Source organism: Felis catus, chromosome A2 (genome assembly GCF_018350175.1).
Source record: "Felis catus isolate Fca126 chromosome A2, F.catus_Fca126_mat1.0, whole genome shotgun sequence".
NCBI classification, from domain to species: Eukaryota; Metazoa; Chordata; class Mammalia; order Carnivora; family Felidae; genus Felis; species Felis catus.
Window position 1 is genome coordinate 49,916,938 of NC_058369.1, and position 19,282 is coordinate 49,936,219.

The following is a 19,282-nucleotide window of genomic DNA, read 5'->3' on the forward strand; positions in this document are numbered from 1 at the left end:
CAACTTTTTAAGGATCTGTTGCAATTGAAGATGGTCACAAATCCTTTAACACTCCTTCCATCAAGAGGTGGGGTCCATTACCTTGAGGGCACTATGCTAAGTGAAGTAAGTCAGACAGAGAAAGACAAATAGAATAGTGTATGATCTCACTAATATGTGGAATCTAAAACAATAAATTTAAAACAATGTACTTGAAACAGAGAGCATAATGGTGATAGCCAGAGGTGGGAGGTGGGGGTGGACAAAATAGGTAAAGATGGTCAAAGGTAGAAATTTCCAGTTATAAAACAAGTAAGTCCCGGGGAGGTAATGTATAACATGGTGACTACAGTTAAAAATACAGTATTGTATATGTGAAAGTTGCTAAGAGATCTTAAAAGTTCTCATCTCATTCCAAGAAAAAAAAATTGTAACTATGTATGGTAATGGATGTTAATTAAACTTATCGTGGTGTTTCATGATATACACATATATCAAATCATGTCTGTTGTGCACCTGACACTAATATGATATTACATGTCAATAATATCTCAATTAGAAAGTGAGAAAGAAAAACAGAAAGAAGGAAAAGAGGGGGAGGGAGGAAGGAAGAGGTAGGGGCTATTTATTGAAAGGAACAATCCAAATGACAGCCCTGCCTTAGTTTAAAGCTAGGTTCTCTTTTCTGCTTATTATGGATCTTTGATAAGAAATACAATTGCTGAGAAGTCTGTTTTGCTTGCTGTTTGCTACGAGCATTGTGAGGCCTTTCCTGAATGTAACCCGCTGTGTAGTAGAATGGGTTGTAAACCTTCCTAAATGTAGTCTGATATGTAATGGAATGAGTGATTGTACATAAACTAACCGGCATTTCTCGCTTCTGTAAACCTGCTTGCTTAGCACATTCCTCACCTAGCCTACCCCCTTCCCCCTTCCCCCTTTTTTCCTCCCGCCACAAGTAACGGACAAAGCCTTCCCGCCAAAGGACAGACAAAGGACGCCCAATCAGAGAACAACAAATGTCCTTACTTTAAAATCAACTAATCAGGCCCCTCATAATTTGAAACCTCCCCTGTGCTATTTGTCTCTGTCTATAAAAATGCTGTACCAACCCTGATCGTGGCCTCTTGCGTCACCGGCCACGAGTGCGCAGAGGACCAGGTTCGAACCTGCAATAAACGACCCTTGCCGCTTGGCTTTGACTTACGACTCTGGTGGACTTTTGTGGGAGGTTTCGGAACTTCGGGCATTACATTTGGAGGTCCCACCGAGATCTCCTCCGAGCCCACCAGACTTCTGGTCAACGGGTCGTATCTGATTCCGATCGGTAAGTAAGCCGGCTCTAACGTTCTTCCTTTTCTCTCTGATCTGTGTTTCTTCTCTGGAGAACCGGTTCTGTCTGGAAGCTGGTGTGACCCTGGCGGACGCGCTATAGGGCACCCAGCCGGTGTCAGTTGGAGACGTCCACTGACTGGATCTGGGGGCCTTCTTGGCCCATCTGGGGACCTTCTTGGTCCGTCTGGGGGCCTTCTTGGCCCATCTGGGGGCCTTCTCGGCCCGTCTGGGGACCTTCTTGGTCCGTCTGGGGGCCTTCTTGGCCCGTCTGGGGGCCTTCTTGGCCCGTCTGGGGACCTTCTTGGTCCGTCTGGGGGCCTTCTTGGCCCGTCTGGGGGCCTTCTCGGCCCATCTGGGGACCTTCTTGGTCCGTCTGGGGGCCTTCTTGGCCCGTCTGGGGGCCTTCTTGGCCCATCTGGGGACCTTCTTGGTCCGTCTGGGGACCTTCTTGGTCCGTCTGGGGGCCTTCTTGGCCCATCTGGGGACCTTCTTGGTCCATCTGGGGACCTTCTTGGTCCATCGGGGGCCTTTTTTGGCCCATCGGGATTCTTTTCTGTGGGCTGCTTACGCCCAACGCGCCTGCGAACTAAATACTTTCATTTTCTCTATGAACTTCCAGAGTGCTAAGAAATATCTCTAGGCGTCTAAAAGAAAAAACCATCTAGGCATGCCAATTGTTATCCGTATTTTGATGTGATGTGTGTCTGTGTGTCTGTCTGTTAAATCGACTGGAATGATTGTTGGGAGTCAGGGGCACGCGCCTGACTTCCCCTATGTGTAGTCCCACAGCATAAGCTACGGGATTCGAGTGGGCTCTAACCCAACTTCCGCGGTGATCCTCATACGGCTTAAGGCGGTCAAAATTTATTTTGATCCAAGCAGGGGGTTTATACCTGCCCGCCCATGCTAAGAGGCACCTAAGTTCCCGCGAGGGACGCGGACGGGCGAGTACACGAGTGCTTCTATGTCAGTCTAAATGTACTGTCACCCCTGGGCCCTTGTAATTACTGCCGTCCTAGCCATAACCCTTTCTGTTCGGCTGGCCGAGACCAGAAAGTTGGAACCGCTGCGAAAGATTCTTGTTAGTTCTTGTTTTTCTTTCATGGGTCGGATGTTTTATTGGAATTAAGTGTTTTATCGGCTGATCAGAATTAATTATTCCATCCTTTGTTCCTCTCTCCTCCTTCCTCAGCTCCCTGCGGCTTTCCCTCCCACCCCCTGGCCAGCGGCGCCCCCTCCCCCACGTCCGTGCTGCCCGCGCCCCCTTCTCTTCTCCTCTTCCTCAGAATCATAACATGGGCCAAACGCAGAGCACCTCTCTCTCCCTCCTTCTCACCAACTTCAGGGACATAAAAGCTAGAGGACACAACTTAAGCCTAGACATTCGCAAAAGGAAGTTGATCACCTATTGCCGCTCTGAATGGCCCACCTTTGGGGTCAATTGGCCTACAGAGGGAACCTTCTGCCTCCCTGTGATCCTTAAAGTAAAATCAAAAATTTTCCTACCAGGGAAAGAAGGTCACTCGGATCAGATTCCCTATATTCTGGTGTGGCAAGATTTAGTAGAAAACCCACCTCCCTGGATGGCCTCTTTCTTAACAACAGGGCCATGCAGAATTCTAGCGGCTAAACCTATCAACCCTCCCAAGCCGCCAACTCCAACTGCACCCCCTGTTCTCTCCGACAGCCAAGATTTACTTTCCCTTGGCCCACCCCCTTACCAGGTTCCCCCTCTTATTCCGCAAGCTGCTCCTATCCCTGCCGCGCGGCAGAGCCTCCCGTAGCTCAGCCCATAGAAAGATTAGAAGATAGGGAGGCTCAACCCGCGCCCATGCCTAGAGGGGACGAAGTCCAAAGTCCGGCTGGACATAGCCGAAGGCGGGCCCCTCATGAGCCAGGACTCCGCCTTCCTGACTCCACCGTAGCTTTACCCTTACGGGAAACAGGGCCTCCCGATGATACGGGGAACCCCCGACTTCAATACTGGCCCTTCTCTACCAGTGACCTATATAACTGGAAAACCCAGAATGCCCGATTTTCTGACAACCCTAAAGATTTAATAAGTCTCTTAGGCAGCGTTATGTTTACCCACCAACCCACCTGGGATGATTGTCAGCAGCTCCTCCGAATCCTGTTCACCACTGAGGAGCGAGAAAGAATTCAGTTGGAAGCAAGAAAGCTGGTTCCTGGAGACGATTGCCAACCCACTGCTAACCTTGATCTCATTAATGCAGCTTTTCCCTTGACCCGACCCCCACAGGATGGCTGGGACTACAACACGGCAGAAGGTAGGGGACGGCTGCGCATTTATCGCCAGACTCTAATGGCGGGTCTCCGGGCTGCTGCACGCAAGCCCACTAATTTGGCAAAAGTGTATTCAGTAATACAAGGTAAGACAGAGAGCCCTGCCGCTTATTTAGAAAGATTAATGAAAACCTTCAGACAGTATACCCCCATGGACCCCGAGGCCCCCTAAAACCAAGCTGCTGTTGTAATGGCCTTTGTAAATCAGGTAGCCACTGATATTAAAAAGAAATTCCAGAAACTAGAGGAAAAGGGGGGAAAACAGATTCAGGACTTACTCCGCATTGCCCAGCGTGTCTATAATAATAGAGAGACTCCAGAGGACAGGCAACTTAAAGCCACCGAGGAAATGACCAAAGTCCTGGCTGCTGTTGTCCAAAAGCCCCTAGATAAGGACCAATGTGCCTATTGCAAAGAAAAAGGCCATTGGGCCCGAGAATGCCCTAAAAAGAAAAATGCAAGAAGCCTCTTTACCTGGTCACCCGAGAACAGGTGCCCTTTGAATGGACAGAGGAAACTGAGCGGGCTTTCCAGCAAATTAAGCTCGCCCTGTTGTCGGCACCAGCCTTAGGGCTCCCCGATGTCTCCAAACCCTTTCATCTCTTCGTAGATGAAAATAAAGGGGTAGCCAAAGCAGTGCTGACACAACTCCTTGGCCCATGGCCCAGGCCCGTTGCCTATCTTTCAAAAAGACTAGACCCAGTAGCGGCTGGCTGGCCCCCTTGACTCCATATGATCGCTGCTACAGCTCTAATGGTAAAGGATGCTGATAAATTAACTATGGGACAAGAGTTACATGTTACAACCCCTCATGCCATCGAGGGAGTCCTCAAACAACCTCCTGACCGATGGATAAGTAACGTCCGACTGGTTCACTACCGGGGACTATTATTAAATCCCCTCAGAATCATTTATGCTCCCCCCCGAACACTAAACCCTGCCTCCCTGTTACCAGACCCAGACTTGGATACCCCCCTCCATGACTGCGCTGAGATATTGGCACAGGTTCATGGAGTTCGGGAAGATTTACAGGATCACCCGCTACCAGACGCCGAGGTTACCTGGTTCACTGACAGCAGCAGCTTTGTACATCAGGGTCAAAGGTACGTGGGGGCAGCAGTCACAACTAAAACTGAGACTGTTTGGGCAGAGCTTTTGCCAGCTGGCACCTCTGCCCAACGGGCTGAACTTGAGGCCTTAACCAAGGCACTGACTTTGGGAAAAGACAAGAGACTAAACGTGTATACCGATAGCAGATATGCTTTTGCTACGACCCACATACATGGAGCTATATACAGAGAGAGGGGACTGTTAACTGCAGAGGGGAAAACTATCAAAAACAAAGAAGAAATATTGGCTCTTTTAAAGGCACTCTGGCTGCCTAAACGACTAGCCATCATACATTGCCCAGGCCATCAAAAACCGGTCACACCGGTGGCCAGAGGAAATAATTTGGCTGACCAGGTGGCCCGAGAGGTGGCCTTACAGGTGGACTGTGCTTTAATGACCGCCTTACCAGACCCCGGCTCAGCCAGTTTGCCAGAAAGCCCCACCTACACTGAAGAAGACCTAAATTGGATCCAAAGGTTGCCCATGACCCGCTATCATAATGAATGGTGGAGAGCAGGAGACCGGAGCGTAATCCTCCCAGAGGAAATGGGGAATAAAGTCTTAATTAAAATACACCGGGCCACCCACCTGGGCACCAAGAAGATGCGAGACTTGGTAAGACATGCTGAAATCACCATCAGGAACTCAGGGCCAAAGATTGAACAGATAGTTGCCAACTGTAAGGCTTGTCAACTGACAAACGTGACCAACCATGGAAAAAACCCTGGCTCCAGAACCCGCGGAACCAGGCCGGGAGCCTATTGGGAAATAGACTTCACCGAGGTAAAGCCTGGAAAATATGGATACAAATATTTGTTAGTGTTTATAGATACTTTTTCAGGATGGACGGAAGCTTTCCCCACCAAACGAGAGACTGCACAGGTAGTGGCAAAGAAAATATTAGAAGACATCATGCCCAGGTATGGATTCCCTATCCTAATAGGATCAGATAACGGGCTAGCATTTGTTTCTAAGGTAATACAGGGAGTAGCACAGTTCATTGGGGCTGATTGGAAATTACATTGCACATATAGACCCCAAAGTTCAGGATAAGTAGAAAGAATGAATAAAAAAGAGACCCTGACCAAATTGACCATGGAGACTGGCGCTAACTGGGTAGTCTTACTCCCCTACGCTCTATTTAGAGTGTGAAACTCCCCTTACACGATGGGATTGACCCCCTTTGAAATCATGTATGGAATCCCCCCACCCATAATTCCCAACCTACAGTCTAATGTGTTAACTGAATTTAATGATCATAAACTTCTTATTTCCCTGAGGGAACTCCAGCACATCCACCAGGAAGTTTGGTCCAGATTGAGAGCCATTTATGAGAACGGGCCCCCTCCTGAGCCACATCACTACCGACCTGGAGACTGGGTATACGTGTGGAGACATAAGCAAAAAAAAAAAAAAGAAAGAAAGAACAGGAGGCAGGATGGTTTGAATCCTGGTTCAGTGCGTCCCCATGGTTAACTACCCTGCTCTCCGCTTTACTCGGGCCTCTAGCCATCCTACTTCTCGCTCTCACATTAGGCCCCTGCATCATAAACAAAATTATTAATTTTGTCCAAGACAGGTTCAATGCTGTACAGTTAATGGTCTAACGAACTCAGTACCAACCACTAGAGACATTACAAATAGAAACTGAAGATCCAAGATTGGCTCTTTAGGCACAAGGAAAAGGGGGGAATGAAAGGAACAATCCAAATGACAGCCCTGCCTTAGTTTAAAGCTAGGTTCTCTTTTCTGCTTATTATGGATCTTTGATAAGAAATACAATTGCTGAGAAGTCTGTTTTGCTTGCTGTTTGCTACGAGCATTGTGAGGCCTTTCCTGAATGTAACCCGCTGTGTAGTAGAATGGGTTGTAAACCTTCCTAAATGTAGTCTGATATGTAATGGAATGAGTGATTGTACATAAACTAACCGGCATTTCTCGCTTCTGTAAACCTGCTTGCTTAGCACATTCCTCACCTAGCCTACCCCCTTCCCCCTTCCCCCTTTTTTCCTCCCGCCACAAGTAACGGACAAAGCCTTCCCGCCAAAGGACAGACAAAGGACGCCCAATCAGAGAACAACAAATGTCCTTACTTTAAAATCAACTAATCAGGCCCCTCATAATTTGAAACCTCCCCTGTGCTATTTGTCTCTGTCTATAAAAATGCTGTACCAACCCTGATCGTGGCCTCTTGCGTCACCGGCCACGAGTGCGCAGAGGACCAGGTTCGAACCTGCAATAAACGACCCTTGCCGCTTGGCTTTGACTTACGACTCTGGTGGACTTTTGTGGGAGGTTTCGGAACTTCGGGCATTACATTTATTCCCCTCTTGAAGAAAGAGGACTGGCCTCTCTGACCAGAACAAGTGGGCAGAAGTGATGGCATGTCATAAGTAATCTCTGGGTCTCTGCTTTAAGAAGACAGGCAGCTTCAACCCTGGTCTCCTGGAAGCCAGTAGCCAAGTAAGAAGTGCACGTACTCTGAGACTATCATACTGTGAGAAGCCCAAGCACTACGGAGAGGCTGTAAGAAAGAGACACCACATAGAGAATATAGACTCCAGGCAGGAGCAGGGTGCCAATATGTGTGTGAGGAACCATCCTGAAGCGTGTCCTTCTGTATTAGCTGACCTTGCTGGTAACACCAGGTGGATCCAGACGAACCACCCAGCTGAGCCTCTCTCAATTCCTAACACGTAGAAAACTCTCAGCAAAATAAGTAGTCATTTAAAACTACTGAGTTTGGGAATGGTTAGTTATGAAGCAATAGATCACTGGGAATAGTATTAATTTACCAAAAACATTTACTTTGCATTTGGCACGCTTGTGCCCACGTCAGAGCCTTTGACCAGTTTTTCCTCCGGCCTGATATGTTGTTCTTCAAGGCATTTGCCTGACCAGGTCCTTCCAATTATTCAGGTTGTAGAACACACACCTCCAGCTTGTAAAGTCCTTCCTGGACCACCGTATCTGAAGTGTGTGCCCCAAACTTGCTCACCTAAGTCACCCTTTGTCTTATCACCCTACTAAAATTCCCTTTTTGTTCATTTTTTTTACTAGTTGGTAATAGATTTCCTCACCTCCTTCAGGATATGGAGCTTTGGCTTGTGTGTTGGTGGCTTTATTTCAGTCACCCAGAACAGTGAATGGCACGCATTAGGTACTCAAGAAATACTTGTCTACCAAACTAGACATTTCTTTTTAAACAAGGAAGAAAAAATAATAAGCATAAGTTGCCAGAATACTTGAGAAAGCAAAATAGATCTCAAGATAAAATTATGTTATAATAAAGCAATTACAAGCTTTTCTCCCTTACTTGCCTGGTTCTTGTGGTTCACATGTTTCCAAATTAAGAATCTAAAGGAGTGTTTTTAAATTTTTCCTTCTTGATTCTCCAGAGTAAGACCTTACCCATTAAAATATAATTTACAACAGACATTACTCCATTATTGAGCAATGCTCCCCTCTTAAATGTAACCCATTTTTCTTACCTCAAGACTTCAATTTGAAAGGTACACTAAGGTGCTATTTTGTTTAGCTAAAACCCTGAAATCAAAGATACTGCCACAGTGCCACCTGGTGGCTGAGGCTGATTCTGCACATATTTTTCCTTTGGTGCACAAGGGGAAGAAAGGAATCTTCGCACGTCAAATTACAAAGTGATGTACATAGTCTTATTTGAGATACAATGATTCTGAAGTCGGTAATATTATTCTCATGTTAGGGAGGATGAGAGGGGGAAAAGGACAGTGGCAAACCTTTATTGATACCTAATATGTGCTGTCTTTAAGAAGGCTTTTTCAATAGTTTTTCTCATTTAATACTTGAACTAATCTTGGGGTATTGATATTACCCTCATTCTTGTACAGAAGCATACTTGCACATAGTTATGTTAAATGCCTTTTCAAACATCTAGAAGATGGGATTTGGGCCCAGGAATGCTGGACTCTGAGCCTGTTTTCACCGTACTGGATAGTGGAGTTAAACATCCTCCCCACATGTGCTGAGTCTATAAATTTCAAAGAGAAAAATCAAGCCCCAGACTTCTGGATCTAAAGTTAACTCATTCATTTATTGAGTTCCTACTGTATGTCAAGAATTATTCTGGATGCTGAGGACATTCTAGTGAACCATGCCTATCACCGTGTTCTTTCTACAGCCCCAAAACCCAGCAGGCTGTAGTCAACTCTGGATATGTTCATTCATTTGTTCGTTCATTCATTCATTCACTCATTCATCCAACAGTCATTAAGCACCTACTAAAAATGTCACTGTGGGCAAAAGCAGAAGTGGCCCCACCATCATGGAGTTTACAGCCTAGTTGGGAAGACACATTAATCAAACCATCACATTAAAATATACAATACCCATGTTGCTATATACTAAATGGGAGAGATGTGGTATGTATGAATATATAAAGGAGAGAGCTGACTAGTTCAGGAGGTCAGGAAGTGATGAGGGGCCGACAGGGCAAGTAGGAGTTGTGGAGGCATGAGAGAGGGAAGAACTCCAGGCAGAGGGAACTGCATGTGCAAAGGCCCTGAGATACTTGAGGGAGATGCCATGTGTATCACCATAAATTTAAAAACCCTTTCCACTGGGCTTCTGCCTTACATTAGAAAAGAGAAGTATGTTCTCAGCACTTCAGATACATTCAGAATCTTGTGGACACCTAAGAAGATTAAAACAACTATGAACTAACAAGAGAAATCTGTAGAGCAATTTCAATTTTCAAAACACTTTTACATTCATATTATGTTTGCTCCTCCCCAAAATGAAGTATATGATTGTTCTTGAGTGTCAGAAGAGAGGGAGGCCCCGAAAGGCCAAGTGACTTGTGCACATTACATTAGTCCTGCTACATTAGAAGGTAACCCACACAAAACTTTTACTCAATCTCAATCCAATTATCTTTTCACTATGCTTATTCATTTTATGTTTTTAATGTTTATTTATTGTTAGGAGAGAGAGAAGGAGAAGGGTAGAGAGAGGGAGACAGAAGATCTGAAGTGGGCTCTGAGATGACAACAGAGAGCTCAACCCGGGGCTCAAACCCACGAACCACAAAATCATGACCTGAAGTCAACGCTTAACCAACTGAGCCACCCAGGTGCCTCTGCTTCTTCATTTAATTTCTTTTTAATTTTTTTTAACGTTTATTTATTTTTTGAGAGAGAGAGAGAGAGAGAGAGAGAGAGAGAGAGCATGAGCAGGGGAGGAAGGGCAGAGAGAGAGACAGACAGACAGAATCAGAAGCAGGCTCCAGGTGCTGAGCTGTCAGCACAGAGCCCGACGCGGGGCTCAAATTCACGAACCCCAAGATCATAACCTGAGCTGAAGTCAGACACTTAACCGACTGAGCCACCCAGGCGCCCCCAGCTGCTTCTTCATTTCAAATGACAGTGTCACTTAACCCCTGGTTACTGCTAACTTACCACATTGCAACCAGCAAGTAATCATTTGTCACCTAAGTGAAAATTAATTCTAATTTTCATATTATTAACATTCTTAGTCTTCTGTGCAACAATTTTTTAAATGTTTATTCATTTTTGAGAGAGAGAGAGGGCACAAGCAGGGGAGGAGCAGAGACACAGACACACAGAATCTGAAGCAAGCTCCAGGCTCTGAGCTGTCAGTACAGAGCCCAATGCGGGGCTTGAACTCACGAACTGTGAGATCATGACCTGAGCCAAAGTCGGACGCTCAACTGACAGAGCCACCCAGGTGACCCTCTGTGCAACAATTTTGTTGAACTTAGTTCACTGGCCAGCAAGTCTTTGGTTAATATTCTGGTCTTAAAAACAGATACCAGTCTTGTGTTTTCTTGGCTCAAATGGGAAATTTAATCAATGAATCAATTGAAACTAGTTTAATTAATTTTTTTCCACTGAATTACTCATTTAATTGATTTTTATCAAATTGATCCGTTATGTAAGTTGAGAAGATATAACAGGATAATTCAATTAATTTTAAATTTAGTAGGAAAGTGGGATTAGAAGGAGTAAACACCACCATTTGCTATTCCATAGGAAAAGAATTATATTCTCCAAAACAGATACAAAAAAAAAAAGCCAACCCTGTCATCCATTCATTCATCAGTCATTCTTTCAGTCATTAATTTTATATCTACTAAATGCTAGACACATGCCAAGTAGATGGTATAGAGATGGTCAAAAGGAAGGTACAATACAAGAATATGCCAGCTATGGATTTATTGCCTTTTTCAGATCCAAATCGTCTTTCACTGCCAGTTCAATGAAAATATTGCTTTTGAAGAAGGTGTGATGCTCAATTCTATCAGTAGAGGACGCTTCAGAGACACTGCCGGAAGAAGGGGCTTCTCTTTTTGTTCTAAGCTGTTACACCCTGCTTCTCCGGTTCCTACCAAGGGCTGTTTGTGGCCAGCAGTGTGTTAGGGGAGTGGTCAGTGGCACTCATTCATTTCAGCTTCAGTGACGCCCCCAGGATGGGTTTCCAGTGAGGCACAGGAACCCTGCAGTCCCTCCACTTGTGTCCAGATGGGTGTTTCCTGCTGGATGGACTCTGCCTCCCCTCCAGTTGCTTCCTGCTTGTCTAGCAACTGTACAAGAGCCCGGGCCAGAGCTCCTGAGAGAACGCCCCTACGGAGTGGACCGCAGCCGCACCTTCTTCAACACGTCTGAATCCCAGCTTGGGGAGGGGGGTCCCCCTTCCCAACATGTCCCTCCCCTCATATTCTCCCTCAGCCCTAGGCTTTTCTGTAGAGTTCCGTTTTCTCCTTTCTGGACAATCTGATATAGGTAAGTAATGATTTCAGCAGTGATTCTCAAGCAGGGGCCATTCCGCAGACCAAAGGGACATTGGCAACATCTGGCCACATTGTCACTTGTCACAGTGTGGGGAGGAGAGAGAACCCTGTGGGTATCTAACGCGTAGAGGCCAGCAATGCTGCTAAGCACCCTACAGTGCACAGGGAAGTCCCCCCAAATTCAGAATTATCCAGCCCAAAATGTCAAGTGTGAAGCAGAACCCTGAGCTTTCCCTGTTGAAATTACTGTGTGGTTTCTTTCTTCTCGTCGCACCCTGACTGACGAAGAAGGTGGGAAAGAAATGAAGGCAGATAAATTAAATCAGACCTTGGTAGCTTTCATCACCGTGCTTTTGTCTTCGCAGCTCTGTCTTGTCTAAAGAATCCTGCTTTTTATTATTATCTGACCTGATGTAAACACAAATGCTGGAGGCTGCAAAGAGGAATCCAGGGAAACTTGAAAGATTCAGCTTGGCATGGAATCCCTTACTGATGAATGGGGAACACACATTTCATGGACTCCAGCGGCTGTGTCCTACCCAAAACCAGGAAAGGTGGGTAAGGGCATCAAGAGATGGCAGCTCGTGTACTCATAAACAAAGGGAATTTAACATGAAATACCAGAAAATGATAAATTCAAGAAATCTAAAATATAATTAAAAATCACCTTCTATTAGAGTGGGAAGTGCCTTAAAAGGCCACCAACCCAATGGGACCCAAACTAGGAGGAAAATCTGAGTTATCTGGGGATTTTCTGAACAACAGCATCTGGGGCCCCCTCACACAATGATAAAAATCAGAGTTTCCGGGAGGCACTAGAGTCCAACTCCTTCATTTCAGACAGGCCCATTGCTGGCCTTTAATTAAAGGCACCCTCTGCACCAGGCACATGACTTGGCAGGTGGAAAATCCAGATTTTAGTCTCCTCCTACCCCCTTAGCCAAATTCACTGGTGCAGTGCACAACCTAGATAACTCTATAGGGAAAACCTAATTTGCAAAATGAAGAAATTGAGGCCCACAGGATTCAGTTTCATTCTTTTGCTAATTTATTTTCTGGCCCATTCATCCACTCAACCATCATTTATTGAGCACTTGACATGCCAAGCTCTGTGGAAATAAGATGAATGAGACATAGCCCCTGCCCTTAGGGAATGTGTAGTACATCTGAAAGATAACTTTAACAAAACACTCTTGTTTATGTTATTGCATCTGAACCTCCAACAACGTGGAGAGGCAGGTACTAGTGGTATTATCCCTATCACCCAGGTTGAAAAACAGGTGAGGGATATGTTCAAAATCACACACAAAACCCAGTCCTGAGATGCAAACTGAGCCCAAGCCCTCAAATCCCAGTGCAGTTTGTTCCTTGATACAATGTTGCCTGCTGGAGGAAACCACAGTGGTGCCTTGTACCCCAGGCTCACACTCAGCCTTTGCAGCCTATCCTCCAAATTTGGGCTATCAAGAGTCATTTTCTTCCCAAGGCTCACATCCTAGGGCTTTCCTCCTGACTGGGGACACCTGTGAGACGGGCCTCGCTGAATGTATACACCCTCCCAGTTTCAACGACAGCATTTAAGAATGAATGAGAAATTCCAGGGGAAGGTGGGAAGATATGAAGGTAGTAAATGTGTATCCTGTTTGTGGAAAACATATCCAGTGTTAATCTGTCCTCTAACAAAAACTTTTTTTTCTTTGTTACGCTAATCGCTAGATGAGTCTAACGCTTACCTGTAGATTTGCTGTTATCACTCAAATGTCAGCTCTTTGAGGGTTGTTAATTGCCTGTCTCCTTCAGTTCCATTCTCTTAGGAGGCCAGGGCGGGGCTCATAGCAAACACTGGCTGAGTAAGTGAAGGAATAAAGGAATGAACACATTTTATAGAAGCTATGCCAACCAAACTATATTCTGATTTAGGAGAAGAGCCAAAAGCGATGAGGTTTTGTAAGTTTCAACAAAACGCCTGTAAAACCCCCCAGCTTTAATAATGCAAACTTATTTTCAAGAAACGTGAACGTTTCCTTTCCAAACATGTACTTTTATAGTTCAGATATTTTTTGCTTCGTTGTCAGTAAAGGAATGTTCTTACAGTGGCACAAGCCAGTTTATGGTCTGTTTCTTTTTATGTGGATGGTTAAAAAAAAAAAAAAAAACTCATCATTTTGTGCCATGCCAGTGGTCTGGGAAAAAACATCCAAATCAAATGTGGACAGTATATAAACATCATGCTAGATATCAGAGTCACAAATATCAGAGCCGGCAGAAATCGTCAAGTATGTGTGTCAGTCCAGATTGGTTAAGGAAATCATGGAGAACCACACGGCAGGTTGGTGTCAGGGCTGGGGCCAGACCACATCTCTCGATGAAGGTTCATTTCTTCTGTTGGAGTGTTCAGAAACAGAATCACAGCGCTGGGCACCTGTGGCACAAACCCACCGGAAGGTGTTGCCGTGGAACGCTGAAGAAGGAGAAAGGTGGCTCCAATTCATCTGCCCTATCTGGTGCCGCTACTGACACCACCCAAGTCTGGGATGAACGGATGCGACTTGAAGCTGAGTATATTGGGTAGATTTTATTGCAAAACCAACTGCCTCAAAAGTCAGTGGCTTAGGGGACGCCTGGGTGGCTCAGTCCTTGAATGTCTCTCTATTGTGACTCAGCTCATGATCTCACGGTTCATGAGACCAAGCCCCGCCCGCATCAGGTGCAGAGCTGATGGCGCAGAGCCTGCTTGGGATTCTCTCTTTCCCTCTCCCTCTGCCCCTCCCCTGCTCATGTGCACACATACACACACTCTCTCTCTCTAAAAAAAAAAATATTAAAAAAAAAATAGTGGCTTGAAAAAAACAAACCTGAATTTGGCACATGGTTCTAGGAGTTGGCAACGTGGACTGGCTCTTCTGGTCTCAGTTTCCTAGAGCATCAGCAGTCAGCTGCTGGCTAACAGGAAGCTCCATTTCTGGGGGTAGCTGGTATTCCAGCTGGGGTGATAGGAAGGATTGGGCCACACATGTGTTACCCTCTGGCAGTGGCAGCATTATGACAAACAGAAGAAACACGTGGCCATGGCCAAAACTGGCACACCACCCCTTCCACAACATTCTATCGTTGTGGCTGACCGCAAGGCCAGCCAACATTCAAGGAAGCAAAGAACAGACTCTACCTCAATGGCAGGAGCTTAAAGTCACACTGCAAAGGCATGGGACCTGGGCAGGAAGGAAAATGCCTGTTTTTGCCATCTCCCCCACAACCCTCCCCCACAGCCCTAGAGTCCAGCATGTGCTCTCCTACAGGACTCTCTGCCAACCTGCGAGGACACTCATTTGCATCTTTATTAGGTGTAAGCTCACGTCCACATTAAGAGACATTAAGAGGACAAGATATTTAGAATGAAGACGGCCAGCAGTCCAGTAGGGGAAGTGGGGCACGCAGAGTCACCTTAAAGAGTTACTTGCAGACAGAAAGTCCTTATAGTAGTTACATGTGTGGGTCCTGGAGTCAGCCTGGCTGGGTTTGAATCTCAGAGCTAGATTCACCAGCTATGTGATCCCACACAAACTTCTTAACCTCTCTGGACCTCAGTTTTCCTGTTTGCAAAATGCAATGACCCCAATGGTATTATTAAATAACGCGCAGGCCTCACGTTCAGGAGGGGGTAAATAAATATCAGTGGCAAATGGCTTACATGTAACAAAACAATGAAAGAAGTGCTTTCCCTTCATGCCCCCTGCATTTTTGTCCTCCGGGTCCAGGCAGAATTTGTTGCCTGATGGCTGTACTGTCCACAAAGGGGAGGAGGAGAGGTCGGTGGCCCAGCCCGGAGAGATACCCCAACATGAGGAGCAGGGGAGAGAAGGTAGTACCTGACCCCTTTCCCTTCCAGCAGCCCTGGAGTGGCGGGACCACCCAAGAAGATATAAATGGAAACAGGGGGCTCAACCCTAAGCTCTGCGGCACCCAAACTCTCACAAAAAGGCCCAGGAGGAACCAACCCCCCCAGAGGCACAATGGGACCACAAAAGCCAGAAGCAGTCCCCCAGGCAGGCCTCCCCATTCTGGACCTTGAGAATCCCATGGGCTTCTCACACAACCCAGGGTGGAGGGAGGGTTGCCCCCAAACATAAACCAGGCTGAATGTCTTGCCCTTGCTGACAAGAGAGGAAAGGGTCATGCAAGATTTATTTGATTTAGAAACAGAGAATGGATTGCTTCTGGCCCCACTTCTTGTTAGGATATTGGCCCGAGAGTGAACTTCACCCTCCCACAGAGCGTGTGCTCACCTAACAACCCCCAGGCCAGAGCACTGGCTGAGGGCTGTGGGGAGGCCCTAAGGCATCTAGGTGTCCTCTACCAGGACCACGGCTGTGCCACGTCTTGTCAGCACAGTAAGAGAAAGCCACGGCCCATACGTCCAACAGTCCTGCTTCAGTGGCCAGGCTTCTCAGGCCAGCATGGGGACAGGGATGCTTGGGAGGCAACTGAGGTGTCCCATAGAAGACATGGGATGAGTAAGTTGAAACCTTAGCTCTGCCACTTGTCTGCATCTGCCTCCTCTCTGTGCCTCAGTTTCCTCTTCTGTTCAGTCAAGATTGTATCCACCTTGCAGGACCATAGTAAGAACTAAGTTAGATCATGTATATAAAGAACTTGGCAGAGTGCCTGGATGGTTCGGTTAAGTGTTAAACTCTTTTATGTTTTAAGTTTATTTATTTATTTTTGGGGGGGGGGGGAAGGGGAAGAGAGAGAAGGAGAGAGAGTCCCAAGCAGATTCTGGGCCATCAGCACAGAGCCCGATGTGGGTTTCCATCCCACAAGCCATGAGATCATGACCTGAGCCAAAATCAAGAGTCTAACTGACTGAGTCACCCAGGCACCGCATGTCCAATTCTTGATTATGGCTCAGGTCATGATCTCACATTCCTGGGATTAGATTGATCCCTATGTCGGGCTCTGCGCTGACAGCTCAGAGCCTGCTTGGGATTCTCTCTCCCTCCCTCTCTCTCTCTTCCCCTCCCCTGCTAGCACAGGTGCACACACACTCTCTCTCTCTCTCTCTCTAATAATAAATAAATAAGCTTAAAAAAAAGAACGTGGCACATATGGATTTGTGATAAATATTACCACATTGTCAATAGTTTACAGGATCTAAGTAGAAGTGGCATCTCAGTGCTGATATCAGCAGACAGAGATCTCTATCCTCTGCACTCTCCCCACAGAAAACAAGAGTTCTCCCCGGTCGTGACCTTTACTCTTTGGCTTCTGGACCCATCTTCCTAAAGAACTGAGCTCCTCAGCACATGTGTTCTGAGGCCTGGTTGTACTAGGTGCTCAGTAACTGGTACAATGCTAATTTGCCAGTCCAGGATTTAAAGTTCACCCCCCACAACCAGATAGAAAAGTCTGATTTGGGGATCATCGCCACCAACCCTCCAAAGGGTTGTAGTGACGGTCAAAAGAGATGATGTCCAGACCAAGTTTGGCATTGTTGTCCTTGTTAGCTCAGAATTTCTCAATAAATGGTAGCTACTGTTGTCAATTATTAATAATTAATATGTAATGTAATTATTAATATTATGTCATTATTAATATCCATTGCTCCCTCAATCCCCTCCCTTTGGCATCTCATCCCCACCCCTTCTGAGAACATTACCAACCTCACGTCCTGATGTCCAGTCCATATAGATGCATCTTAGGTACACAGAGGTCAAGATTGGCCTATGGCCCCTTGTACTTCAGTTTCCTTATCTAGAAAACAGAGATGATAAATTGTTGGAAGGATTCATCATGGGAGGGCCTAGAATAGCACTTAGAACATGTTCATCATCAGCACCTTGATGATCTTCTTTAATAATTTCAACTCCCACCAAGTAATACATTCCATGACCCTCTTTTTCACTCATGGGCAAGCCCTTCTCTGTGAGCCATGCTTCTGTGACTCCCTCTTGCCCTTTTTTTTCCCCTTTCCATTATAAAAACAAGTCTTGCTTGGTTGCCAAATAAAACCCAAGCATCACATTCAATCTATTGCAAGCCTGGCAAAATCCAGGCCAGCCGTGGAACAGGATGGCAGGTGCTGAGATCCGCGGGGCCAGCTCTGGAAAGAGCAGCCAGAGACCCATTCCAGGCGTCACTGGGAGGCACCCTGAGCCAGGCCAGAAGTCACCTGGGAAGGTGTATAGCCAAGAAAAGGGAAAAAAGATGCAGTAAGTTGGAAATAAGCATTTCTGGAAAAGTCTGAAGCTGATGCAACTTTTCTATCTTGCCTGAAGCATCTTTCTGGCCTGGGGCAGTTTTCAAAGCCCTTGAAGGCATGTCTAAGCTCTCCTTTGCTTATAGTCTTCTAACAGCATTTCATTCGATTCTCTCAGGGTCACCAGTGTGATTTTCCTTTAGCTCCAGCTCTGATTTTTGTTTTCTAGGATTGAGTATGAGCTGTGCTCCCTTCCAGGCCTGGACCAATCAGCTCCTTGAGCCCCTCCCCCAAGTAGCGGGCCCTCATGCTGAAGGACCCACAGTGACAAGCACGTCAAGGGCCCTCTGCCAAGGCGGGAGAAGCTTTTCACAAGAACTAAATTAAGGCACGACATTATTTTTCAAAATGAGAAAATACTCATTAACAAAGTGTACACCCTACGTTTTAATTTTCACTCTTAATTGTGAATTTGTTCATGTTAATTGCTCAATAAAATGAAGTACAATGGGTCACAGGATATAGAATCCCTCTCTTCCCAGGCCTACAACACCTAATTATTCCATCTGGTATTAAAATCACAGCCTCTGCACTCAAGATTATATAGCCACAAAATCCCACCTGACTAAGCTAACACAACACGCTGGCATCCCCTAGATTAAGTTCCTGAAATTGCATGTGTATTTATGAAGGATAATTAAATACTTTAACATTTATATTGTGCCTTTACATGCTTTAAGTGATTTATAAGCACTAATTCTTGTCATCCTTGTAATAACACCACGAGATAAGTACTAGTATAATTAGTCACATTTTGCAAATGAGGAAAGCAAAGCCCAGAGAGATGGAGTTACTTGTCCAAGGTCACAGAGCTACACAGTGGTAGAACAAGATGTAAATGCAGACAGGCTGGCTGGCTACAGTGCCTGTGTGCATAGCCACTACACTACCTTGAGACTAGAACTTTCCACTACACTTGGGAAAATGTGAATGTTACCCGGACACATGGTGAAATCAACCATCTCAAAACATCCAGTTTCAGTGACCCCTGCTGGCCACTCTGAGACCGCACAACCAGAGTCAGGTTTAGCCTTGAACCTTGGGGTAGGTCCCATCCGTTTTTAATCTTGGCTCAGTTACTTTACTTCTCTAAAGCTCAGCTTCTCCTGTAATGAGGATTACAAGGGTAATACTTGCAAAACATTCGAAGCAGTGCTTGGCACACCCTAAGAGTTCAATAAATACTAGCCCCCATTATTATTATTTTGCAGATGAGAACCCTGAGAGAAGCAAAGGACTCCCCCAAAATCAAAGCCACACTGCTCATTCATAAGAGTCCCAAATGGAGGGGTGACTGGGTGGCTCAGTCGGTTAAGCATCTGACGTCAGCTCAGGTCATGATCTCACAATTTGTGAGTACGAGCCCCTCATCCAGCTCTGTGCTGACAGCTCAGAGCCTGCTTGGGATTCTTTCTCCCTCTCTCTCTCTGCCCCTCCCTGGCTCTCTCTTGCTCTCTCTCTCTCTCTCTCTCTCTCTCAAAATAAATAAATAAACTTAAAAAAAAGTATTCTTT

General features: G+C 46.0%; 2 long non-coding RNA genes across 2 annotated transcripts in view; one reads left to right on the forward strand and one right to left on the reverse strand.

Moving 5' to 3' along the window:
* Positions 1-11,371: 11,371 nt before the first annotated feature.
* LOC123384131 lies at positions 11,372-13,741 on the forward strand. Its single transcript, XR_006594815.1, has 3 exons — positions 11,372-11,507; positions 11,881-12,069; positions 13,316-13,741. It is a non-coding gene; the product is annotated as an uncharacterized LOC123384131 (long non-coding RNA).
* LOC123384130 overlaps positions 11,913-19,282 on the reverse strand; it is a 94,537-nt gene continuing 87,167 nt past the window's right edge. The window contains exons 3-5 of the long non-coding RNA XR_006594814.1: positions 17,173-17,263; positions 13,249-13,361; positions 11,913-12,050 (exon numbers count right to left, since the gene is read on the reverse strand). This is a non-coding gene — a long non-coding RNA (uncharacterized LOC123384130). The remainder of the gene's footprint in view (positions 12,051-13,248; positions 13,362-17,172; positions 17,264-19,282) is intronic.